The sequence below is a fragment of the Squalius cephalus genome (genome assembly GCF_949319135.1).
Source record: "Squalius cephalus genome assembly, chromosome: 21".
Classification (NCBI taxonomy): Eukaryota; Metazoa; Chordata; class Actinopteri; order Cypriniformes; family Leuciscidae; genus Squalius; species Squalius cephalus.
Genome location: NC_137142.1, coordinates 13,652,628 through 13,673,057, shown reverse-complemented (window position 1 = coordinate 13,673,057; position 20,430 = coordinate 13,652,628). Strand labels below are relative to the sequence as shown.

Below are 20,430 nucleotides of genomic sequence, written 5' to 3'. Positions count from 1 at the left end.
AAGTGTCACAAAGAATTAGAGGAAGAGAATTCCAGAGTTTCGGAGCCACAGCACTGAATAGATCACCCATTGTTGAAAGACGAAAACGAGGTACAGTAAGCAGTTTTAAGTCAGATGACCGGAGAGAGCGAGGAGGTGAATAATAGTGCAGAAGTTCAGATAAATAATGGGGAGCAAATCCATGAAGACATTTAAAAGTTAAATTTGAATCGCGTTTCTGTGTGTGAATGAATGTTTCGCTTTTAGCAAACTGTATTGCTATACTGAGTAAAAATCGACTGAAATATGTTGAAATAAAATGTATTTGTATAAGCAACGTATTAAACTGCAAATTAACATTTATATTTCTTATAATAAAAACAAAAGACCTATGTTACAGACATATGAAAGACAACATTTCGTTGATTAGTTTTGGATAGATTATACATTTTTACTGTAAAATATCTGCCACCTCAAATAAGCTTTTGTTTGCCAATTTTTGCTCAGCATATGTTAAATATAGTATGTTTTGTCAAAAATAAAGTAATCAAACACTGTTGCCAGTAAGTTACTGTAATTAAGAGTTACAGTACCAAACCGTATTTCAGTTTTACAGTACATGGTACTGTAATTGTGTAATACAGTGCATTACTGTAAAAACGAAACTAATCAGTACACTACTGTAATTATTTTTATTTGTACTAAATATAAATTAGATTTCATAATTTTGATATATGATTAATTTTATTGTTATCCTACATAATTATACTGACATACAAACCAATGAGACAAAGTTATCACAAAATACCATTTTTTTATTTAAAACATTTCATATATATCACAAAATAAACATGCCAATGCTGGAAATGATGTGTAAAATTTTTACACATTAATGGGTGAGTTTAGGGACAGCATTTTTTGTGTTAATTTTAACTCATTCATTGTGTTAATGATTTTAACAAAGTAAATATGTCAGAAAGGTTAGCACAAAGATGTGTAAACGTGTTAAATTAACACATTATGTGCTGTCCTTCACTTCACACATTTTTAAAAACATACATAAAACCATAAACAAAACATTAGCATTTGACTAAATGAATGTAGAGTCATTGGTTGTTTAGCTTATACAAGTATTATAATGAAATATCAACCATTACATTCATAAAACTGCAGAATATAAATACATTTTTAAGCAGTCAAAAAGGAAATGTCCAACACAGGACAAAACACAGTTCTTTTCACAATACATGACACATATGTACACTGGTGGCCAAAAGAAGTATTTAAGTGTCTTAATGTTTTTGAACGAAGTCTCTTTGATGCTCAAGAAACATTTCTTATTATTATCAATGTCTGACTGTCTACTCCTCCATCTTTTCTACAGCATAGGAGTAAAAGTCATCATAAAAATAATCTTTAAAAAGCCAACACAATGTTTTTGTCCACCTTTGCGAATAAATGAACTTCTCCAAAGATTGGTTCCTGTTCAGAACTTGATTGACAACATCAGAATGTTCCCTGGTCTGTCTGCGTGTCCACAAACACAAATGTACTCAGTCCTTCAGAGGAGATCCCGGTTCCAACACTATACTGTATGAGAGAGAGAGAGAGAGAGAGAGAGAGAGAGAGAGAGAGAGAGAGAGAGAGAGAGAGAGAGAGAGAGAGAGAGAGAGAGAGAGAGAGAATATTAGTGTCACACTATTTTGAACCTCCTTGTATGATTATACATATATTCTTAAGTTTTCACAAAAACTTAAGAATATATATTTGTAAACAGCTTTTGTCAATAAATAGCATACAAAATAACTAAATTAAATTATGCCAGATTAAATTGTAATACTTACAAATCCTAAATTCTGTCCAAAAATGCTGAGATCCATAGAGAGAAAGACTGAAATCGATGATTTTAGCCCATTTCAGCTTGTCTGCAGTGAAGGGGTCCCTGTTTGAGACAAATACACAGTAAGACACATGCAAGAAATCACTGAGTGATGACCGTTCTCCTTCCTACAGTAGTTAACCCACCTGTGCGCTGATGTTAGGACCTTCCTGGTCTGATGGGACTGCAATGGTAGAGTCTTCTGCCTAATAAAATATCAAAATAATGCAAAAATATAACCTTAAGTTGTTTAGAATGCTAGATTTGGTATGAATGAATTAGTGACAGTTTTACTGCAGTGCTTACCTGGATACATTTAATCTGGTGAGACTGAACAAAGAAAATGGTCCATCTTCTGATTGGTTCATTTGCTGTGTAATAAATATAAAGTTATACATGATGCAAAAGTCACTTATTTGATATAAAGTTAGCCAATTTTATAGAGATTTTATAAGATATTGTAAGCTATCTAGTCTGCACCAGTGGCTCCAAAGCAATTTTCACATATTGCTAATCATTTCAGCAAACTTATCTCAAAATATAGGCCTATCACAAATGGCCTACCTCTGGAATCTTGCTAGAAGTCACTGGCGCGAATTGGCGCTTTGTTACAGTTGCCTTTAAACACATATAAAAATGGAAGTAAATATTAAATTCCATATAAAAAAAAAACTATAATATGTTATAGTTTGCATACTAATGCTAAAACTATAAAGGTTCTCATCAGTAGGCCAACATTATCTACAACCAAAACAGAATTTCACATTAGTTTATTCACATTTATTGTTAATGTAAACGCGTTGCTCGTTGGCATATTTTAACTCGACAATTCAATAATCTAACAAAGTGTGTAAAATGAAACGTTAGCTCAGTTTACCGTGGTAAAGTTCGTTACCGCCATGTTGACGAGTAAGTTAGGCACACGTTATAACATAGGTTAAACTGGGCACAATACTGTCAACACACACAGAATGTTTTTTTTTTTTTTTTACCTTGCTTGCTGATCTCTCTCTCGGTGAAGTCAATTCCGTCTCTTCCCCGGGCCAGACACGAACGGCGCGATCCAACAAAAGACAGACCCCACTGATATTACACTAGATGCTCTGGCGCGACACGACAAATCCCAGACAGTGTAGTGATGCGCCGCAGCCGTTATATTTCTGACGTACGGTACTCCGAGTCGCGCTATTTCTGACAAGGGACAAACAGGTTCAACCAACAGGTTTGCATTTTGTATTAAAGGTCCGGTCGCTTCAATGTGTCCAATATAGACAGCCTCTGGCTATTATAGCGTTGTAGACATGCGGTTTAAGGCAAAAATTAGGAAATAAAAAGCACGATGGAATGGTGCCAGCCAGAGAGGCCGTTACGTCAAATACAGTAGTATACAGCAAATTTTAAAAAATACAGTAAGTCTCTGTATGTGGTGTTAGACAAATACAGTAGTATACAGCAAATTTAAAAAACAGAGCCTTGAGGGACACCTTGAGAGAGAGAACACAGAGAAGATTTGAAGTTATGGATAAGATAACAAGATAAAGCACTACCCGTGATGCCGATAGCTGATAGTAGAGAGGTAAGTATGTGATAAGATACAGTGTCAAAAGCTACAGTTAAGTCAAGCATGATGAGAACAGTAAGACAACCAGAATCAGCAGATATTAGGAGGTCATTAGTAATTTTTACAAATGTTGTTTCAGTGCTGTGGCCTGACTGAAAGCCAGATTGATAGGGATCAAAATGTTTTTTAGCATAGAGATGAGCTTGTAACTGTGAAGCAACTACTTTTTTTAATTAGCTTAGAAACGAAAGGAAGATTTGATATAGGTCTTAAATTATTCTTAAAAGAAGAATCTAGCCCTGGTTTCTTTAAAATGGGAGTGACCGCAGCTGTTTTTAATGATAGCGGGACAGACCCTGTAAGAAATAGAAAAGTTGATCAAATGAGCAATTAGGAGATAAGATTACAGATAGGCAGCTTTTAAGAAGCGAGGTAGGTGCTGGATCTAACTGACAAGTAGTTTGAGCAATTAGGCCACTAACAGAGGATGGGCTGGTGAGAGTAAACCTAGAGAGGATGTGCTTTATGAGCTGAGGAGGTAAGGACCAGTTAGAGGAAACTTCTGATGAGTTTGATGAAAAGGTTTCATAAATAGATTTTCTGTCAGGACCACTATCGTCGAATACGATTGACAATTAGCATACAGTTTGGATTGGGTGGTATGATTCTGTTCTGGGCAAGAACTCCCTGCGCATCCATGCAGCCTAGCATGGATAAGAGCAAGGGGAGCAGCAATAACCCCCCTAAGGGTAAGCAGAACAGAACCAACATGAATGTATTGCAGATTTCATTAATTCAAGATTTTAAAGTACAACATGATTCGAGAATGTATTATGATTCAAGGGGAATCAGAATGCCAAATCCTGACTGACAAGAGGAGGAGCTGGGGATGGAGGAGGGTAATTAGCTCCTGAGAAACGTGATAGCTGCTGGTAATACTGAAGGAGCTTATATACCGTGATAGGCGTCGTATATTCCTATAGGTAGACGTGGATCAGCTGAGAGTCAGCTGATGCGAGCTTGACAAACGTGACCTGCCAGAACTGATGCTACACTTGATTTATTTTTTAAAAAGTGGTATACATTTTGGTATACATTTTACTTTTAAGTACTAGTAAATTTAACTTAAACGTTCAACTGTTTTAAAAAAATTGCTCCATAAAATGACAGACAATCTGTTTTATTTTGTTTTCTTTTATGGGAATTTTTACAGTAAATATGAATTAACGTTATGCTCACTTTTCAATTAAATGTCCTTTTTGATGTTTGTTGTCTTTTTGTTAGTAGCTTATACAAACTACATTTTCAGAACAGTAGTTTGATGAAAAGTTTTTTTATTTTTTTATTTTTTTTAACAACTTTAAATTTTGTAGCTTGTAACTTCCAAAGCTTACCCAATACTGTATATGATTATGGAGGATTTAACACAATTAAAGTACCAGGTTTTGTTCAATATACATTTGTAAAAGCTTTTGTGACTTTCTGACTTTCATAATCAATGCAAAAAGAGGTGGAAAGAGATTTCTTAATTTGCATCTTGACAGTGAAAAGAAAAATCCAATCCCCCATAAAATGCCTTCATTTGAAACTCGATAAAACCTGCCAAGCTTGAAGAAAGAGTGTGAGATTGTTTCAGGATGGATATTTATTGGCTTGCATGTAATGACACAGTGTAAATATTTACTCTCATATATCTAATCCATCACAGAAGATAAACTGTTCCAATGAATATTTCCCTTTCTTTCTTCAAACATCAATTTGCACGCATGGAGATGCCTCAGGAGAAATGCAGAGTCAATCCACCAGGGCTGTCAGTATTGAAATCCAGAGCCTCAGCCCTTACCTCAAGCCTGTAACAGTGACACAGCTGAACACCTGGGGAAGCTTCACTCTCTAGAGAGGTCATTCTCAGCACCCTTCTAGTGCAAATAGGACTGAAAATAAATCTGCTCATCTGCTAGCTTGCCTGTGGAATAACCTTCCCAAACATGGAGTCTGGCAAACCCTCCGGTCTTATAATCCTTATCTCAGTCGTACCGCAGAAGACTAACTGAAAATACAAGGGGGGAAATGAATTACGCTGGCTGATAATGTTGTTCATTTGCATGCGTTGTTTTAGCAAATCCACTAAAGAGATTAGGCAAATCAGGTAATTGTGCAAACACGCCCACAAAATAAGTGCTGAAAGCAATATTTCCTGTCAGTACCCTCAGATGTGCAGCTTTGCACTTTCTCTTCCACTAAAATATGCAAATTCTTATCATATTTTTATTAGAATAGAGGAAACAAAAATGTAACGTGATTTTTTGACATTTTGATGCACACACACACACACACACACACACATACACACACACACACACATATATATATATATATATTTATATGTATATATGTGTGTGTGTGTGTGTGTGTGTGTGTGTGTGTGCGTCAAAATATATATATAAAACATATACTGTATATACAGGTGCTGGTCATAAAATTAGAATATGATCAAAAAGTTGATTTATTTCAAGAATTCTACTTAAGAGGTGAAACTAATATATTATATAGACTCATTACATGCAAAGTGAGATATTTCAAGCCTTTATTTGTTATAATTTTGATGATTATGGCTTACAGCTTATGAAACCCACAAAATCAAAATCCCAGAAAATTAGAATATTACATGAAATCACACAGTAATTACACAGTGATACCATGGTCATTGAACCAGGTTTTGGTTCTTTTGGCAGTGTGGGCTGGTACAAATCCTGCTGGAAAATGAAGGATGCATGAAGTGCTCTGGAAATGTCCTGGTAGACGGCTGCGTTGACTCTGGATTTAATAAAGCACAGTGGACCAAAGTCCTCTTTTCTGATGAGAGCAAATTTTGCATCTCATTTGGAAACCAAGGTCCCAGAGTCTGGAGGAAGAATGGAGAGGCACACAATCCAAGATGCTTGAAGTCCAGTGTGAAGTTTCCACAGTCTGTGTTGGTTTGGGGAGCCATGTCATCGGCTGGTGTTGGTCCACTGTGCTGTCCACTCAACGCAGCCGTCCACCAGAACATTTCCAGAGAACTTCATGCTTCCTTCAGCAGACAAGCTTTATGGAGATGCTTCCTTCATTTTCCAGCAGGATTTGCACCTGCCCAGACTGCCAAAATAACCAAAACCTGGTTCAATGACCATGGTATCACTGTGTAATTACTGTGTGATTTCATGTAATATTCTAATTTTCTGGGATTTTGATTTTGTGGGTTTCATAAGCTGTAAACCATAATCATCAAAATTATAACAAATAAAGGCTTGAAATATCTCACTTTGCATGTAATGAGTCTATATAATATATTAGTTTCACCTGTTAAGTAGAATTCTTGAAATAAATCAACTTTTTGATGATATTCTAATTTTATGACCAGCACCTGTATATAAAATATATACTTTTGAACAGTATAATATATACTGTTCAAAAGCTAGGGTCAGTGATTTGTATTTTTTTTTTTTTTTTTTTAAGAAATTAATAATTTAATTCAGCAAGGATGTGTTAAATTGATAAAAAGTGATAGCCAAGATTTATATTTTTAGAAAAAAAAAATCTATTTTGAATTAATTCTGTTCTTTTTCTTTAAAAAAATCTGGAAAAAACACAGGTTCCAATTTGAATGATATTAGAATATTAGAATGATTTCTGAAGGATCATGTGACACTGAAGACTGGAATAATGGCTGATGAAAATTCAGGTTAACATCACATAAATAAATTATATTTTAAATTATATTCAAATAGAAAACCATTATTTTAAATTGTAATAATATTTCACATTATTTCTTTTTTTCCTGTATTTTTTGATCAAACAAATGCAGGATTGAGGAAATCAGGATTGATGAGCACAAGAGACTTCTTTGAAAAACATTAAAAAAATACAAAGTTCTGACATGGAACTCTTGGTGGCGCAGGCTAATAGGTCCTTTACTCGCCTGTTCATAATCACATCATTATCTACAGGGCGCAGCTGATTGGTTCCTGCCGTATCAGTAGCCAATGAGCTCACTGCTCAACATTCAAATACTTGGGTAGCATTTGCCTTAGCAGTGCAGTGTGCTTTCAGAAACCCTCCACCTTCCCCAGCTCCACCTGTATAGATCTTCTACGGGTAATTCATGTGCTCTATACTGTACAGCAGCAGCATGTCTTACTTGATCACAGCAGTGTGTCGTGTATGTATTGGCAGTAGCAAGTCCTGTACTTACTCCGCAGCAGCATAGCAGATCTATTCCGTCAAGACCAAACATACAACATTGTCATACCCATTACCACACCAATCACTCTGAGAGTTATCATGACAGAAATGGTAATGTTTTCAAACTTTTGACCAGTACTGTATATATGTTCACTTTAGGATACAAAAAGGACAACAAAAAAAAAAGGTAAAATGTGATTTTTTACCACCATTTACTTGAGGACACACAAATGTAAAATGTGATTTTTGACCACTATATATATAGTAGAAATGAATTTAGTGATTAATTCAAGCTGGTGTTTCCACTATCATCTATCATTTGATCCTACTTTGGAATCATTCTAAATTGATGCTGCTAATATCCATATAAAAATGTACAAAAACTTACACGTGTCCCTTTTAAGATTGTTTACCACCAGCTCTATATGGTAATAGCACAATGCACATGTGGTGCATTCTATAATGAGGCTTATTTGCATAGAAAGGAGGCATGTTTGGCTAAGTAATGTAATAACTTAAATAAGTAATGTAATAACTTAAATCTGCATGATGCAATGCTATACCAGCACAAACTGTAGCGCTTGATTAAGCTGGATTGCAGGTGCCATGCATATAAGATGCAGAGATTGGTATTGAAATACTGCACGCTAAAGTAGCACAACTGTTCAGTCAATTCGCCCACACAGTTATAAAGAGAATATCAAAGCTGCTGTGAGGGAATAGAGTGACTCAGTTCATTGAGCAGACAACAGTGAATAAAATTTGCAGGATTCAGCCCCATACCTAACATAGTTTATTTGATGGCTCATACATGAAGAATACAGATTTCAATAGAGCAAGCAATAGAAAGAACCTTTCACTACCTGCACCTTACTCCTTCAGACTTTTATGTGCTTTTTTCCTGCTTTGGATTTTTGTTTATTTCCTCAAATATAAGACATAATTGTCAAACATCTGAGCCATGGGAGGCCACAATATAAGGTGAAATCGGTGAAGGAAAGTTTCAAGACAACAAGAGAAAGAAAACAATCATTAAGGTGCAACTCTGAGATTTAGCTTAACTTATACCAACAATTGCTAAGAACAATGTTTCCCTACTAAAAAAGACCAGCATATCACTAATGTACACAAATGTTCAAAAGTTTGTGGTTAGCATGGTTTTTAATGTTCTCCCTTATGCTCACCAGGCTGCATTTTTTTGATCAAAAATATAGTTAAAACTGTGAAATATTATTACATTTTAAAATAGCTGTTTTCTCTTTTAATATATTTTAAAATGTAATTTATTCCTGTGATGGCAAAGCTTCATTTTAGCAGTCAATACTCCAGTCTTCAGTGACAGTGTTGAAAACAATTGTGCTGCTTAATATTTTTGTGGAAACTGATATTTTTCAGGATTATTTGATTTATTTTAAAAGAACATTATCTGTTTTAAATATAATTTATTCAACATTATAAATGTCTTTAGTGTCACTTTTGTTCAATTTGATGCATCATTGCTGAATACAAAATATTAATTTCTTTCTTATGAATGGAATTTTATGTTATATGTAAGCTTTTTAACTAGCTAGTTAATATTAATGTTAAATAATACAATATTTGCCCCATAAATCGATTTTCAGGTGCATTTTGTTTTTACTTTTATAAAGGCAAAGTTTTTATAACCCTATTAAATGTATGTCATGTTTTATGTCAAATTCTTGAAATTCCATTTATTTAATTCTTAATAATCAAATGAAATTAGTTTCAACAAAAGCCATCTTGGCACTGCAGTGGCACAAGCTGCATCTATTTACACACAGTTTAATGTGGCATGAATGCAATGCAACGGCATAAATAATGTTATGAGGTAATGTTTTAAATAAATAAAAAATTAATAGAGAAAATAAATGATGGTACAAATGAAGAGCAGAGACGGAGCGAGCTGATATGTACATTTGCAAGTCACCGGCATAACAGTGATAGCTGAGACCATGACTATGGATAATGTGACGGTAACATAAATCTGAACAGAAGTGTTCCAAGAATAGAGCCTTGAGGGACACCTTGAGAGAGAGAACACAGAAAAGATTTGAAGTTATGGACAGTAAAAAAAAATGTGTCTATCAGTCAGAGGTGGACGAAGTACACAACTTCCTTACTTGAGTGAAAGTATAGATACTACTGGTCAAATATTACTCCGTTACAAGTAAAAGTTGTAAAGACCTATTTTTACTTAAGTAAAAGTACAGAAGTACTCGTTTTTAAAAATACTTAAGTATCAAAAGTAAAAAGTAATGTTAATGCATTGTTTTATTATTGTTGCATTGTTGTATGTAATACTTAAAGTACCGTATGCCTCTGAATCTATGCCTGCCTACCCTCATATCAATATCAAATTTATTTCTAGAACACAGTTCCAGTAGTGGGATTGAATATGAGATTGAATAAGTGCACTAAATAATGTCCACAATGGTTTCGGACACCCAAATGGCTGTTCCCTAAAATATTGCCCTATTTAAAGTTTTTTGGCTTTTAGTGTGAATATGTTAGCCTTACTGATATCTATAATCTAGTGTGCTCCAAAAAAGTGACAAAATTCGCATTTAGAAAACCAAACCCAACGTTGAAAATGAAAATCAGGTTTATGTCAGAATCCAATGTCAGATTGACGTTGATCTCCAACATTGGACAGACGTTGTATTGTGGTTGAAAATGAAAATAGGGTTGACGTCAGAACCAACATCAGTCGGGTTCTGACGTCAACCTGACATTTATTTTCAATCAATATCCAACGTCAATCTGACGTCGGGTTCTGATGTCAATCAGATGCAGGGTTCTGACGTCAACCCGACTTTCATTTCCAACCAAAATGCAACCCCTGCAACCAAAATCGTCCACTGACTGATGTTACTTTCTACTCAAGGACCATGACAGAATTGTAGTGGAGTAAAAAGTACGATATTTGTCTTTCAAATGTAGTGAAGTTACAGTTTTTCTCGATTGCTTAAACACTATAACCAGGCTTTTGAACTAAAATTTCAAAACCATAACGCCATTTATCAAAAAGCACACCCATTTCACTAAACTATAAACACTATTCCCTGTTTTGACACATGAGTCAGATTTGTTGAACTGTCACTGCAAAACTCTACACACAAATCTCTTAATTTCTCATTGCTTAGACCATGTTGTCATTTAGAAAGCACTAGCATTCAAAATTGTTCACTCAAGTCAGCACAGCTTCAGCTCAGTTAGCACACAATTACCCAAGTGGAAACACTAAGAGTCAAAATTTAACACACATCAATCAGAACCTTCAATAGATATATAAAAGGGCCCAAATCAGTTTATTGCGTTTTGGAACAATGGATCCAGAAAGACGTGAAGGAAGAGGGATAAGAATGAGTAGGAGGAAGGGCAAGGACAAGAAGACAAGCAGTGTCAGATGAAATTCAAGCCACTCTAGTTGCCCATGTCTTTATCAATGGTATGACTATGAGGGAGGCTCGGCTACGAGTAAGGCCAAATTTGAGTCGCTTTACCGTCGCCTCGAGAACCTTCAGGGAGGTGTGGTGGCAAACAAAATTCTATCACTGAATAAGAGACAAACATTTCCAACAGTCTTTGATGAGGTTTATTTTCTTGCAAGAAAAGGCCAGCAGTCGTACAGTCACACAGAGTGGCACAGAGTGTGACAGTGAAGGGAGGGCTTCCTTTCTCCTTTATAGTCTTGACTCCCAGAATGTTATCTTTCTAGGCCGATGATGGTATTTCAACCATATGTGGAACATTCTTAGACGTGTCCATCATATTGTATTCTTGAGTGGAAGCCCTCCTGTCACGTACCAACACTCTTTACCATTCCAATACAAAAATCGAATTCCATATAAGAATATGGTTTGTGTGTGCTCTTTTACTGTCATATGTTGGCCACACACATCTTACTGTAAGTAAATATAAAACAAATGTTTAGAGGAGAGAGTAAAAAAAAAAAGAGTAAAAAAAAAAAGAAAAGAGTAAAACAGGAAAAAAACAGTGTTTTCTGTGTATGAATAAAAATGTGCCAATGTATCCACAGGTTGTGTCTTTTGTGTTCATCATGTGAAAAGGTTTGTGATGGGGGAACCACAAGCAACATAACTTACCAGTTTTGGAAATGTTGTTTTGAATTTATTGCACCAGTGTCTTAGACTATGTTGTAGGTGTGTGATTTTTCAGCAAGAGTGAATGGTTTTGAGTGTAGAGCTTCATTTTGACCTGAAAATAGGATGTTTGGGGAATTGGGTGAGACGTTATGGATTTGTGTTTATAGTTTTGAGAATACGAGGCATAGTTTCAAGAAATGTGTTTAAGCAATCGAGAAAAACTGTAAAGTAAAAAGTTTCCAGAAAAAATAATACTCAAGTAAAGTACAGATACTCAAAAAGTGTACTTACTGTAAGTACAGTCCTCAAGTAAATTTACTTTGTTACTGTCCACCTCTGCTATCAGTGAGATATGACATAAACCAAGATAAAGCACTGCCTGTGATGCCGATAGCTGATAGTCGAGTGGTAAGTATGTGATGAGATACAGTGTCAAAACCAAGCTGCATCTATATATTTACACACAGTTTAATGCGGCATGAATGCAATACAATGGCATACATAATGTTATGAGATAATGTTTTAAATAAACAAATGTTCAATATGATTTTGTTCGCATACTCCCTCTGGGAACCACTGACATACTAGATTTGTGCATGTATTATCAAAAGACTTGGTGTGTTTCAACCAGAAATGCAGTAGCACATACGTATTTGTATGGTGTAGGTACATTCTGTGTGTGGTCACGGATCGTGCTGTTTGACGGATACAGCCATCACCTTGGAAACTGTGCCAACCCTGACATCCTAGGTGAAGGGGAACTGCCATCACAAACAGCCATTGCCAAAATGAGTCAGAGGTGTTTGTGTGTGAGGGTGCCAGAGGGGTCACGATCCCCCTGTATCTGCTCCAATCAGCTGGAGTGACAGCAGAAGAAAGAGGAACTGACATCAGCCTTCCCCTTCAGCATTGCTGTGAGGCCAGACGCGCTCTGGACGCTCCTGGGTCCCTATTTACATGAGCTTTAAAAAACCCTGTCAGCTGTTGACTCATCTCTTGAGATCCTGGTGAAGTATTGGTGTACCTTTGGTTTCTTTTCTCTGTCTTTGGCTGAGGTTCGACAGCTCGCTGGCCTGCACATTATCTTAAGGCTCTGACATACTGGCAACTTTTTGAGACTGTGCAGACAGGCAATTTAAGCATGTGTCAGGTGAACAGGGGCCATTTTTAGTTCAGCGATCAATATACCATTGAAACCTATTCATTATAATCTAAAAAGATTGCGGTTTTATGTATTTTAACTGGTTTGCCTGTGTAGTAGTAATGGACTATGGTATATCAAACGCTATTATTACTCTAAATTAGTCATCAACACACACGTTCCCATTCAATAATAACATACAACAACTGAATAATGACTGATGTCAGGGATGGGCCACTAAAATCTATGCTCAGTTTTTGAGTCTTAGAATGACTTCTCTATTTTTGGATGCCCTTTTCATTGCACACAAAAAGTGACCAGTTTAACCTTGGTCAAGTACGGAGCTGATTGATAGCATAGACATAGGGAGAGAGATGTTTGAAAGTAATTGGAGAGGAGTCTTACTGCACCATTTACTATCTCAAATTATAGCCTATCCTTCATGCTTCTCTACCAGTGCATATTTGTAAGTGTTGCATGCTGGGCTGAGAGAAATACAAACCCTAAGGAGGGCCCATGCGAGCTAGACCACTTTAGCTTATTTTCCTCTGTCCTCCCCTGAAGTGAAAGATCTAGGTGATGATGATGATTGCAGAGTTGCACAACTGCCGTAAAGCAATATCATGGAAGGCAATATGACGGTACTTCTGTTAGATGTTTCCCTTGGGTTGACAGCACTTTGTTTGCTAGACATGCATTGTGCATCTTTGCCTCAAAAAGTAGCCATTCAGCCTTGACCGGAGTGAAATAGACAAAGAAAGAGACACATAGTGTACCATATGTAGTCTGAGGATGCAATGAGCCTAGTTATTTATTTCACAACCTGGCATGGTACAAATAAGTTTTGATATGGAGTCTTGCTGCACCATTTAGCACCATTCTCAAAACAACCTCTGCTTAAGCTTATGTTCTTCTTCCAATCTAGATGATTACTGAAAGGTGATATCAGGGAATGCTGTTAGAACCCTCCTTAGTGAGCACTAACACACACTCTCACCTTTGAAGTACATTTAAACACTAGACCTAACAAGGTGTGAAATCTGAACATAGGTGCTCAGCATCTTGAAGAATCTTTTTCGTAATCACACTGAAAAGAACCACTTCTAATATCCAGCATCCTATAAACTAACTCATGCATCATGAGTAAATGATGAAACTAAAGGAATTTGAGTTGAACTGTTAGCTAATGTGCCTCTCGAATCTATTATGAGGTTAGGAAGCACTCATCTCTCCATTACAAATATGCCAGTGTTTACAGCGATATTAAGAAGCATTATTCAGGGAAATAAGTACTAAGGGTTTACTAAGTGGAGTTTAAGAAGTACAATTTTGAGAGTTGAAGAGCAGCAGAGCTATTTTTAAAGATTTAACTATGCTTTAACTTTATAAATGCTAGTGATGTATGAAAGCTTAAAAATTACAATATGCATTCTTGTGCTCATTAATCACGTTTCTAAGATGAGAAAATATATATAAAGATACTGCACTAAAAGCAACTTGTCTTTAATGCAAAGCTCGGAGTTTTGCAAGACTTCTAAAATGAAGCGAGAGTGCTGAAATTGAATAGAAAAAAAAAAATTTATTGTAACAGTAATTTAATGCATCCTTGCTGAATTATAGTATTAATTTCTGTAAAAAAAACATACTAATCCCAAACATTTGAAAAGTAGTGTATTATTACCATTGCATGCTGTTTTAAATGCACAATAAAAACAGATATTTCAGGTATGGGCCACTAAAAATGATGCTCCATTATGGAGTCTCAGAATGACTTCTCTTTATTTGGATGCTAAAAACTTAACTATGCATTAACTTTATGAATGCTTGTGATGTATGTGAGCTTAAAAATGACAATTTGCAGTCTCATGCTCATTAATCACATTTCTAAGATGAAAAATAGCACAGATATTACACTACTAAAACCAACTTGTCATTAATGCAAAGCCAGGAGTTCTGCGAGACTTTTAAGATACAGCGCGGAAGTTTGAGAGAGCTGAAATGCAATAGAGGAAGGCAGTCAGATTAAAGACCCACGCTAACCCCCAATGAAGGACGGAAAGAGAAATCTGTTTTTACAGCCAATCTCTCTTTATGCCTGTGCAGGGAACTAATCCCAATGACTGTCAGCCGAATACTCGTCACCCCACCAAAGCTCCTTACACGACTCCACGCACATCCAGCAGTGGCCGCATCCGCATCAGCTGGCGTCCCGTTGTCCCCTGGAGACGGGATGGTTTAATCCCCAAAGCCACTCTTTCTCTCGACTGGCACCCGGCATCACATTAGGCAGCTCATTCCTGAGTTATATAAGAGTGAGATGAGATGAAATTTATTCTTGACTGTCCATCATGAGCAATCTTCCCTGTCAATGAGTTTCCGCTCCCCTGGAGTGAGCCAGGTGAACTCTGAGACCAGAAACAAATGCAGATTTGAGTGTATGACCAATCAAGCATGCAGTCTTTCTACCTGCACGATTATTCAAAATAAATTCTACATCAGAATATGGCTTAGTGTGATTATCGAATCAATGCAGCAATGTGTTCTTACATGTGAGCAGCTCATGATCTGCCGGTGTTTGCAGCGGCTCAGAGCGGCTCATATTGCAGTAAATGCTGCCACATGAATTCCATTAATTCCAGTTTAGGTGACTTTAATGTGCGTTTGGGAGTGCAACATTCACCAACCATCTTCCCATTATTGTAATAGGAATCGCTTTTCAAGAACAGAGAAGCTTAACCCTTTCACACGCAAGTTTTAAATATTCTAGCTTGAGTCATACGGTCCCACATGTGGGATTGTTATTTCTGTGCCCCTAACATATGGAATTCTAGAATGTACAGTGACATCAAATTTTGCCAGATTCAAATTGGCTTTAACACTAACATAGAGAGAGGCGAGCTGGATAAGTGGATAAGTGGATGTCATGGATTCATATTCGCACAAACTCAAACAGTGTAAACAGGCACATGATGTGTTTATTTTATGTCACAGACACTCAAATTGTCACAGAAATACCGTAACAAAAGTTTATAGGGCATATAAGCACAATAATATAAATATAGGGCTATGAATGAAACGGTCAAGCGATGCGTGCAGCCATGTTTGTTTTCATTAGGGTGGCTGAGCGGCTGTCATTTCTGTTCACTCAAACAGTGTTCACAGGCACAATGCTGTATATTACTATAGATAAAAATATAAACAGACATGGCTTTCTACATGATAGCTAGCATGGCGTTCCCCATCGCACATTATAGATCAGCTAACATGACAATCATAAAGGTGTTTAAATGACAATATGCATTCACTTACACATATTTGAGAATCTGAATATTAGATGTTTCATGATATGGTTAACAAGTTTGTGAATATTTTGAATTAAAAGGGGAAAAGGAAATAAAAGCAATACATCTGTAATACATCGCTATTGTGGCTGCGGTGTGTCACGTGATTTCATCATGGAAATAATAAGGTGAAACGTTCAAAAATAACACTTGCCTTAAGGGCTCGCTGTGATTTGCACATCCTGATTTTGCCGAGTTAGACAACATATTTTGTTGATCCTGGAAAAACATTCCTGTCCAAAAATTGTATCCTAACCATATTCTAAACCTAAACCTACCCATAAGTTATCCCTTAAATCAATGGGGAAATGATAGGTGAATAACACTGATGTAAAAGCACCTAACCCTGGTTGTAAGCCTAAACTGGACATAAACTGTAAACCTATGTCACGATTTGGTTTTGTTTCATGTTTCTGTTTCATGTCTGTCATGTGATCCCCTGTTCTAAATAAACTGTAAATAAACTGCACTTGGGTTCTCTACAAACTTGCCTTCAGTGGAACATCCTTACAACTTGCCCACTAAATATGATTAATTGGAATGTTGTTCCAGTATCAACAAAGATGTTGATCCTGGAACGTTGCACTTGGTAAAATCAGGTTCTGCCTGCGGGATACCGACAAAATAAATATTTGGTTTGTGGATTGAAGAAATTAAGTCATAAATATCAGTATTGTAATTTTACATAAAATAAGATTATTTTTATTTTTTATATACAATTCTTAGTGCTGCTGACAATCGAAACCGGTTTTTATTTTGAACTTATTTACTTTTTAAAATAATAAAGTAATAAATTATTATTTAAGTACGGTCACATATCTACCTAGTCACCATCCTCTGCACTTCATTTCCCAGCATCCCTCCTGGTCCCCCACCTGCACGTCATCTCCAATCACACACACCTGCGTGTCATCACCTTCATCTCTGCCACTACAAATGCACACTCCTCACCACAGTTCATTGTCTGACCTGACAGCGATCGCCCTGTCTCCATTAAGGTCATCCTTTGGGCTCCACAACCCTGCTTACCTCATCACTGCACCTTTACAGTATCAATAAATCACTATTCACCATCCATCTTCCTTTCCTATGTCTGCATACTGTAACAAGTATATTATTTATTTTTATTAGGGGCAAACATTTTTTTATAATGGTTTGTCATATTTTAAAGTTAAAAGTTTGTCTCTGGAAAAAGGGTAAAATGGTAAAGTTTTAAAAAAGTGGCTGAAGTTGCAGAAACATTCACTTGCATCATGAATTGTGTTTTGACACTATTTGCAATGCAACAATTGTGAAACTCCAGGTTGTTCAGCTTCTGAGTTTGCATACGTGTACTGTATAAAGTCCTCAGCATATAATGGCTTATTGCAACATCTCAGTCCGTTTATTTTACAGGCTGGAAAGGCAGTCTGATGAGCTCAACAGATAAGCTCTTTCCCACCAGAGACGGCACTGTCTACCCATCCACTGCCCCATTCCCCTGGGTTTCCTCCAATTCGGGGAGAGTGATTACACAGGTAGCGGTAGCCCAATGAGCTGGAACCTCCTTTCTTGTTCCAGGCAGCCCAAGGGATCGATAGCAGGAGGAGAGGGCCTTAACATCAGTGGAGATGGCTCACATTACACCTCTCAGATTACACCTCTCTCATCTAATCAATCAGCACGCCTGTTCAAGCAGCCAGCTGTCCTCCTCCTCCTTCTTCCGCAACCTCATTCTCTTGCCGTCTCCCCCCTTTTTCATTTTTGTCACAGGGTGAGACAAAGGTATCTTTACTCAGTCTCCCGTCACACCACACTGTTATCACACCCAGAAAATGGGTCACTGAGCATCCTCCCCAACCTGAGCTCTCACATGCCCCATCCTCACCGTCTGTAGTAAATAGCCACGCTGTCAGCAGTCCTGCACTCGCCTGCACTAAATCACTGACTTATCCAACCGCTGGCCACGTCCTAAAAATCTCCTTAAGAGTGCTGACGAGCAAACAGAGCTCAGGTGAAAGCCCAGTCGAGTGATGTAGCGAGGCCGGAGCCGGCCTGACTGTAAGATAAAGGGTGTGTAATCACAGCAGGCCAGACCTGTGTGCTCCTGAGCGGTAAAGGAGATAAGAAAACACACTTAGTGGGAAGAAAAAAGCAGGGAGCGCTGTGTCGATGGCGCAGTATGTGTGCGGACTGGAGCGGCAGATATTTCCCCTCCTCCCTCAAAGTGTTCTGTAATCACTCCGCTCAAGCTCCATTTTAGGTTTTCCACGCCTCGTCACACCACGTTTAAAGGTCAGAAATCTGGGTTACATTGGCCACTATATACATTCTACTAACTATAAGTAACTCTAGTATTAGTAGACTGTTAGGTTAGGTGTTAGGGTTAGTAGAATAAGTTGACATGTAATTGCAAAGTTACTCATAGTCAGTAGAATGTCTGTTGGGGGAGCATCAAAATAAATTGTTAGCATATATTAAGCAGAGAGTCTTATAATACTCTAATGGCTCGTTGACATGTAGTTGCAAAGTTACCTATAGTTAGTAGAATGTCTATCCATCGAAATAGTGTTACCGAAATCTGATGCCATTTTCAACCCCCCTGGATGGAAACACCATTTTTATACAACATTTGTATTTTTACATAATATTTAACAGACTACACACCTGAAAAGAGGGAGTAGTTGGGTTTCCATCCACATATTTTTATTCTAATTATTTTTTAATTTAGCATAAACAAAACAAGTTTTGTTTTTTGTCGGTGGTTACTGCAAGTAATTTATTATGTTTAATAAAATTAAAAATTCAATTTCCATTGCTATTTTTGGACCAGATGCTATTTCTTTATTAATTATTGCATTATGGCCTGTTAAATTGATATGCACAGCTGTATCCGCTCAATCCTGGAGCAACCACTTCCACGTTTCCACTCTGTTCATAGACTCTATAGTGGGTGGAGATGGGATCTGGTAAAGAGGATGCGCTTTCACCACCTAAACAAGTTTAACTCTTCTTGACTTTCACCTGCAGCACAACTGGCAATCCAACAACCGAAGTTTATAGTTAGTCAGATCCATTTTCACCTGCTGCTATGATGGAGAACATTAGAGGGAGGGAATGTTATAGATGAGTTGGTGTCTGCAACTGCAGGAGAAAATGAACTGAAATCGGACCGCTTAATGTCTGTTTTGTGGACCACAAGTACCTTAGGTAACATACTTAAAATGCAACTCTGAGCACAATGGATCCTGCTGGAAAGAAAATCACAAATTAGGTCTCTTTAGTGTAGCAGTTGTTTCTTATAGATACCACTGAGATTAAATAGAGAGCAAATATGCTTTAATATCCTGCTTCTCAAAATTTCCTCTATATTTTCTAGTCTATATACCAACATATATTATAAATATTAATATAATAAAATTAATATGGATATATTAATATAAAAATATGCATACTATTTTTTTTTTTTTTTTTTTTGTAAAGTGTAATTCTTTAAAAAATCTTTAAAAATTAAATAATTGGAATGTATCTTTTCATTGAAGTGGAAAAAAAAGATTAAATATGATCTGTAAAATATTATTAATTAAAAGAGTTATTAATAATTCAAAATTATTTGTATAATGCTTTCATAATAAATGTTGCCCCAAATATAATATTTTTTATGACTCCCTCCCCATGAGAGTTTCATAAGAAATGCACTTGCATTAAAATAATAATAATTATTACAATAATAATAATAACAACAACTTTTTCCAGGAACTGAGACTACTGTACTAATACACTTGTGTTTTTTGATTTTGTCTTCTGTGTTAGTTTGCCTTTGACCCAGTTTCCCCCCACGAGTTTCATTTATTCATCCGATTCACCTGTGTCTTGTTAATCACCTCGTTAATTATCTTGTTTGCTCCTTGGTTTGCCTGTGTATATATGTCCTCAGTTTCAGTCTGGTCTTTGTCCTGCATTGATATGCGTTTAGGTGTATGTGGTTATGTTATTCTCCTGTTCATTATGATTGATGTTAAAATTATTTAATTTGACTTTATTCATACACTTCCTCCTCAGCCACACACTGTGACAATTTGTCAGAATTTTTTTAGAAATATGTTTTTGAAATAAGTCTCTTATGCTCACGTTTACATTTATTTGATCAAAATTACATAAAAAAAATAACAGCAATGTTGTGAAATATTATTACAATA

At 36.5% G+C, this 20,430-nt stretch overlaps 1 protein-coding gene and 1 long non-coding RNA gene across 3 annotated transcripts in view; both read right to left on the bottom strand.

Annotated features, from left to right (window-relative positions):
* LOC307148710 (zinc finger matrin-type protein 4) overlaps positions 1 to 20,430 on the bottom strand; it is a 126,310-nt gene that overhangs the window by 3,511 nt on the left and 102,369 nt on the right.
* On the bottom strand, positions 956 to 3,158 carry LOC307148914. 2 transcript variants are annotated; one of them, XR_013819496.1, is made up of 6 exons: positions 2,851 to 3,158; positions 2,423 to 2,476; positions 2,165 to 2,229; positions 2,005 to 2,064; positions 1,820 to 1,921; positions 956 to 1,564 (listed from the first exon to the last, which is right to left on the bottom strand). It is a non-coding gene; the product is annotated as an uncharacterized lncRNA (long non-coding RNA). The 2 variants fall into 2 exon arrangements; XR_013819497.1 differs by having other exon boundaries at positions 1,824 to 1,921.